Source organism: Octopus sinensis, linkage group LG4 (assembly GCF_006345805.1).
Source record: "Octopus sinensis linkage group LG4, ASM634580v1, whole genome shotgun sequence".
NCBI lineage: Eukaryota > Metazoa > Mollusca > Cephalopoda > Octopoda > Octopodidae > Octopus > Octopus sinensis.
Genome location: NC_043000.1, coordinates 147,864,922 through 147,871,634, shown reverse-complemented (window position 1 = coordinate 147,871,634; position 6,713 = coordinate 147,864,922). Strand labels below are relative to the sequence as shown.

Below are 6,713 nucleotides of genomic sequence, written 5' to 3'. Positions count from 1 at the left end.
TATATATATATATATATATATATATATATATATATATATATAAACGTTTTTTTAGAAAAACATAAATCCAAAGAAGCACACTCCAAGAAGTAGAGCAGTCTATATTCATTACTGGTGAAGGCCAGTTTATAGGGTTACCCTGAGTTCCTCACCATAAAGGGTACTTTTATGGCATATCTTCAGACCCTAAGACATGATGGCCTATGACCTCTTTAAAATATGAAGGAGAAAACGATACAGATATAAACATTGGAGATTATCTCCCTTTGGTGCTGGTCATTGATTTCCAGCTGTGTCGTCCTCCTTCAGATATGCCACCTGTCGGCTATGAGGGGGTTATCTCCTACTCACATCAGCAATCAGTTTCCAGCTGTGGTGTAATTACCACTCATGCCACTATCATTACCATTATGCGGTTCTCAAATCGCTAACAGGAATCTCCTGAAATGCAAGCATGGCCCAAAAATCTCTGTTCTGGAGTTCAGTATGGTCCCTGGTACATGTAGGTTTTTCAGGATTTCCATGTGTTCAGCTACGCATAGCTTGTTATATATATATTTCTGTGTATGTGTCTCCTTGTTTTGATATTGTGTAATAGTTGTGGGCAAGCATCAATGTCATACAATACATTTATTTCTAGTCTTTCAGGGAAACATGTTTTGCTAAGGAGAAATATTACCTTACTCAGAAATAGGTGGTGGCTTTGGGTTTAGGAGGAGGACCATCTGGCCATGGGTAGTCTGATTCATTCAAGCATGAAAAAGTGGACGTTAAAATGTTGATATATATGTGTGTGCTTGTGAATATTTTTGTGTATGTGTTTGTACATATAAATATGTGTGTGTAGATATATATCCATCCACAGGCACACAATTTGTTCAATAGATTTCAATCTTCCTTATTTTCATTTTTCCATTATGGTTTATCATTTCCCTTTGTCTCAAATAGTTGCTACAATATTGTCATGTTCAAAGCTATTATTGTTGGTTGAGATGATTGATACTAGCAATATCTCACTTGCAATATCACATACTTATTACAACAGGGGGAGAAAAAATGAGCCAAAAAAAAAAACAAGAAAAAAGAAAGCAACTTTTTTCTTCTGTCTTAAATGTCTTAATTGCAGTTAAATGAAGACCTGGAAACATGTTTTTGCTAATACACTATCACTAAGAAACATGGCAGAATGCTGCTGCTACTGCTAATAATAATAATAGTAATAATAATAATAATAATAACAACAACAAAGCTATTATGGACAGTTTGTTTCTTCTTTCTATATATATATTGCTGCTAATGTGATAACAAACTTTTTTATGTTATTACTATTATTGTCATTATGGTATATTTTTTATTTTTATTTTATCCAGTTTCAGCTCACGAGCTGTGGCCATGCTGGGGCACCGCCATTTTGTATGATTTTTCTTTCATATATTTATTTTGTTTCTTAGATATTTAAAAATTCTGACTAGTGTTATTTTATTATCAATTGTTGGCTGTCCAAATCATTATTTTGGTCATGACCTTTGAAGTCTGCATGTCTCCAGCCAGTCTGTACTATGGATTACCATGGCCACCATTTTCTTGAACCGTTTCTACCATCTTAAGGGTAATGACCTCAAGTTTTATGTATTCTATCATTGCTAGAGTCACAAACATTGTTTCCTTTTTTTACTACCATTTTTTTATGCATTTAATCATTATCTTGGTCAAGCCCACAATTATTTATATTTTGTACCATTTCTAAAGTCACAACCATCATCTATGTTTTCTACCATTACCGATGTTTTTTATTGTTTTTTTAAACTTATTTTCTACTCAAATATTCTTTTACATTTTGTGTATTTACTGTTACTCATCTTCATTTCAACGGATTAATCCCTCCTTTCAATTTCTCAGATCCTTCATTTTTCTGTAAAATGGATCTATCATATACATATCAAAAAGAGAAAAAAAAAGAAGATACAGAAAGTAAAAAAAAAAAAATTAAAATGTTAGATCCATTCTCTCTCTCTCTCTCTCTCTCTATTTCTCTAAAACCCACTTTAATACTTTATTATATTCTTATTGAAATTGAATTAAAGAAATAAATCAGTTATTTTAACAAATTCGTTATTGTCTTTTTGTATACTCTTTTACTTGTTTCAGTCATTTGAGTGCGGACATGCTGGAGCACCGCCTTTAGTCGAGCAAATCGACCCCGGGACTTATTCTTTGTAAGCCCAGTACTTATTCTATCGGTCTCTTTTGCCGAACTGCTAAGTGATGGGGACGTAAACACACCAGCATCGGTTGTCAAGCAATGCTAGGGCGACAAACACAAACACACACACATACACACATAAGTATATATATACATATATACGACAGGCTTCTTTCAGTTTCCGTCTACCAAATCCACTCACAAGGCATTGGTCGGCCCGGGGCTATAGCAGAAGACACTTGCCCAAGATGCCACACAGTGGGACTGAACCCGGAACCATGTGGTTGGTAAGCAAGCTACTTACCACACAGCCACTCCTGCGCCTATGTCTTGTTTTTGTTCTTTACTTACTTAAGCCTTATCACTCTCCATGGAGCATAAACCATCAATGAATTTTCTTCACTGCTCTCAACTCCAGTCTGTCTTTTCTGCGTCTCTTCAGTTGGATCCCTGCTTTTACAGCTCTTCCTTTCAGATTACACTACAACACATATGTTCCCCTGAGGGAAGGCCTTCCTCTCCCAAGGATCATTAGTTCTGAACTGTCATTGGAATTTCTATAACTTTGCTTTTTTTCTATATAAAAAGCCTATTTTTACCTTATCGGTCTGGACTCTATTCTTTAACCTATCCAACATGGAAGGCCCTATCATGAGCTTGCACTCCACCGGATTGGCTCTCAGAGTCATCAAAACACATAACCCACCACACTGCAACAAGAACTGGACCTTGTAATGATTAATAATCTTCGGTATATTATTTCTAAAGTGGCTAGTTCTTGTATAGACCCAGGTCAGCTCAGTTTGAGCATTCCAGCTGTGACCATCCAGTTTAATTTTTTAATTTATTTATTTAGAACTATATTGCCTACTATGTCTTTTTTTTGTTTTTTGTCAAGATGCCAGGGTGATTTGAAAAAGGTTTGGCTGTTATTTCTAGCAGATCAAGTGGTTATACAGAGATTCCCATGTTGGGTCAGAAGGATGACTAATTGGAGATTAACTGAAAACACTACATTAAATCGCTTAAAGTATTAAGATTTATTTTATCACTTTGTTCTGAGTTCAAGTTCTGCTAAAGGTCAAATTTGACTTTCATCCATTTATTGACAAAGCAAGCAATGTCAATGAAATATGTAAATAGACTTTTATTCTCATTGCAGATATAGTTTTAATAGATTAACAATTCTTTTTAGTTCATTACATTAAGCATGTCATTAAGCGCTTAACTATATGTTCTTCATACAGAAAGTATCCCTAGGAAATTTTCCTGTGTCATTATTGGAGTGAAAATTCCTAATATGCAAATGTTTTTATACACAGTATGTTCATAAGACATACTATCTCTGGAGGAATACCATACTAAATTTGCTGTTTTGCAATATACTTATATTAAGTATGATACATGGATGTCTATTTTAATCTAATACTGCCTTTGATGTATATAACAGCTTTTTATTCTACTACATAGTTAATTGCTGCACAGTGACTGTTCAATCACTGTTCTCCTATATCAGTAACAATGGATTTTGTCTTAGCATGCAGTTGAATGTAAGAATGTGCTACTAAAAAAGCTCAATGAGGCAGAAATACACATCTGGCATTCTCACCTGTTGGACGAATACCACAGTAAATTTGCTATTTACCAGCAAATTTACACTGTGTGAAGTGAAATATTCCTTTAGAAATATTACAACCTTGTATTTGTCTCCTAGAAATCCTATGACAAATACTGTCATTATATTTGTTTATTTCTTATATTCTTTAACCCTTTTGTTACCAATCCGGCTGAAACCGGCTCTGGCTCTGAGTACAAATGTTTTGTTTTCATAAGTTTTGAATTAAAATCTTCCACCAAACATTAGTCACAATTTATGTTCCTAACACTAGCTGAATGATAACTAAGTTAGTTTACTAAATTCTTTGTTATATCTAAAGTAATTGAAAGAAACACACAGTATCTCAAAATAAATACAGTAATGAAAGGGTTAAGGCGAATATAAAAGGGTAGCAATTTGACAACCCCTATGCATACTAAAGCAACAGATGCATATTAACAGTTTAGCTACCTTTGTTTCACTTCACTTTTAAATGAAGAATTTAGTAAAATAACTGTCATTAGCAAGCTGGTACTTAAAACAAATTAACATAAAATTGTGATGGAAGACATTAATTTAGGACATTAATTTAGCACACTTTAAAACATGAAATTTGTGTCACAGAACTCAAGAGAAAATGAAGATTGTCAACATTTTGTGTGAGCTGAAGATTCTTGAAAATAGTATTTGTATATGCTTTTACTGCACACTAAGTAACTGAAAACTTGGGAAACTTCAAGCAGTTTATGGCATTTGATGAAAATATTAATAGTACATATTTCTTTACAGCCCACAAGGGGCTACACACAGAGGGGACAGACAAACAGATTAAGTTGATTATATCGACCCCAGTGCGTAACTGGTACTTAATTTATCAACCCCCAAAGGATGAAAGGCAAAGTCAACCTCGGCGGAATTTGAACTCAGAATGTAGCAGCAAACGAAATACTGCTAAGCATTTCGCCCGACCTGCTAACGTTTCTGCCAGCTCACTGCCTTAAATAGTACCTTAAATCTGAAATCTATTCTGCACCTCACGTTCAAGATCTGTTTATTTTGATATTGTTTTATGAAGTCTCAGGTCAACTGAAACCCTTTCAAAATCGTAAGTTATCTAAAGTAGACCATCACTTGCAGCATCCTTACATTGATGATAAACAATTAAAGAGGGTTGTTATCACTGACTGCAAACATCTTATCTCCAAAATGGAACTTCTATTTAACAGTTCATCCCTTAGACGTCTGTACCAAATGAATTAGAAATTTTGGAATTACCTACATACATACATTAGCAACACAACCTACTTGGAGCAGAAGCAAACATTCAAAAGATATATTGAATAAGAGCAGCAACATACTAATGGATGTCCCATACAGTAACAATCCAAGTTCAAAATCTTTTTTCCTTTGTTGCTGGTTTTGGTAGCTCCAGAAAGGCATATTTCTATCAAACATTTTATTGAATAGTTAGTAGCATATTTAGACCAACCAGTTCTCTCTCTTGCACTAAGTGAGTGCACTGTTCTACCAAAGTTCTTCTACAGCTCATCCAAATTTCCATATTCCACTTTCATTGACAGGGGTTTTGTTTGCAACATTGATGTTAACAGCAAACTGACAAAAATGATTTGAGACTTTGGTTTTATGTGTTGGAATGAAGCCCCACAAATATTAAAGTAGGTATATTAAGCAAATGACTGCACACTTTGTGATCTTTATCTTTATCTTTATCTAGTTTCAGCTCATGAGTTGTGGCCATGCTGGGGCACTGCCATTTAAGTAATGGAATGCTTATAGCACCTAGGTTTCCCAAGCGGTCACCCATCTAAGTACTAACTAGGCTCGATGTTGCTTAACTTCGGTGATCAGACGAGAACCGGTGCTTTCAACGTGATATGGCCGTAAGCCATCTGTTGCAAAATTGTTAACTTTTTGATGGCAAGATCATAGTATTTCGAGACAATTTTCAAAAAGTGCTTCTCATCTTTAAAAAATTAGTGGAGCAGCTAAGGTGAACAAATGAGAACTCATTCTTCACTTTGGAGGAGAATAGACAACCTGGTTCTGACAAGCTCCCTCGCCAGTACCATATTGATGCCGAGCTTAGCGTGGACACCCAATTGCCATAGAAGACCAACTACCAGGACTCCCATCCTCAAACTGGCCAAACAACCAAGCCTCCAAGTAGCTAGATCACAGGAGCACACCACGGAATAATAAAACTTATTATGAATATGCAATTACTAAATTAAGAGGACCACCTATTTCTTTACTACCCACAAGGGGCTAAACACAGAGAGGACAAACGGATTAAGTCGATTATATCAACCCCAGTGCGTAAATGGTACTTAATGTATCGACCCTGAATGGATGAAAGGCAAAGTCGACCTCGGCGGAATTTGAACTCAGAACAAAATACGGCTACGCATTTCACCCGGCATGCTAATGATTCTGCCAGCTCACCGCCTTTCATTAAGAGGACCACCATTAAGCTAATTTTCAGCTTTTTGTTGGTGAAGGAAAGGAACAAGTGGATAGTAATGGCAAGATAGAGCTTCTAAATAATGTTGAGATTGTATAGAAATGACAAGTCAAGGTTTTAACATATCATTGGATCTGGTCAACAAAACCTCATAGAGTAAGCAATATTATCCTTACCAATGTTGATGATTTTATTAATGAGGAAATTATTAATATTTTTGTTGAAGAAACAACCATTTACAAAAGTCTTTGATTTTTGCATTTGATGAACTCAGTCTATACAATGTTATTCAATGGAATCCCTATACAGCTGTAACTTTGATAGTGCCCCACCACCACCACCACCCCATCCTTAGTCATATTTTGACCTTAGCTGTTATGAAATTTAAATAAGGATAATGGATACATTATTTACATTATTTACAATTGACA

General features: G+C 35.2%; 1 non-coding gene across 1 annotated transcript; it reads right to left on the bottom strand.

Moving 5' to 3' along the window:
- Window positions 1-5,588: 5,588 nt before the first annotated feature.
- On the bottom strand, window positions 5,589-5,707 carry LOC115211200. Its single transcript, XR_003881522.1, has one exon. It is a non-coding gene; the product is annotated as a 5S ribosomal RNA (ribosomal RNA).
- Between the last annotated feature and the right edge of the window lie 1,006 nt (window positions 5,708-6,713).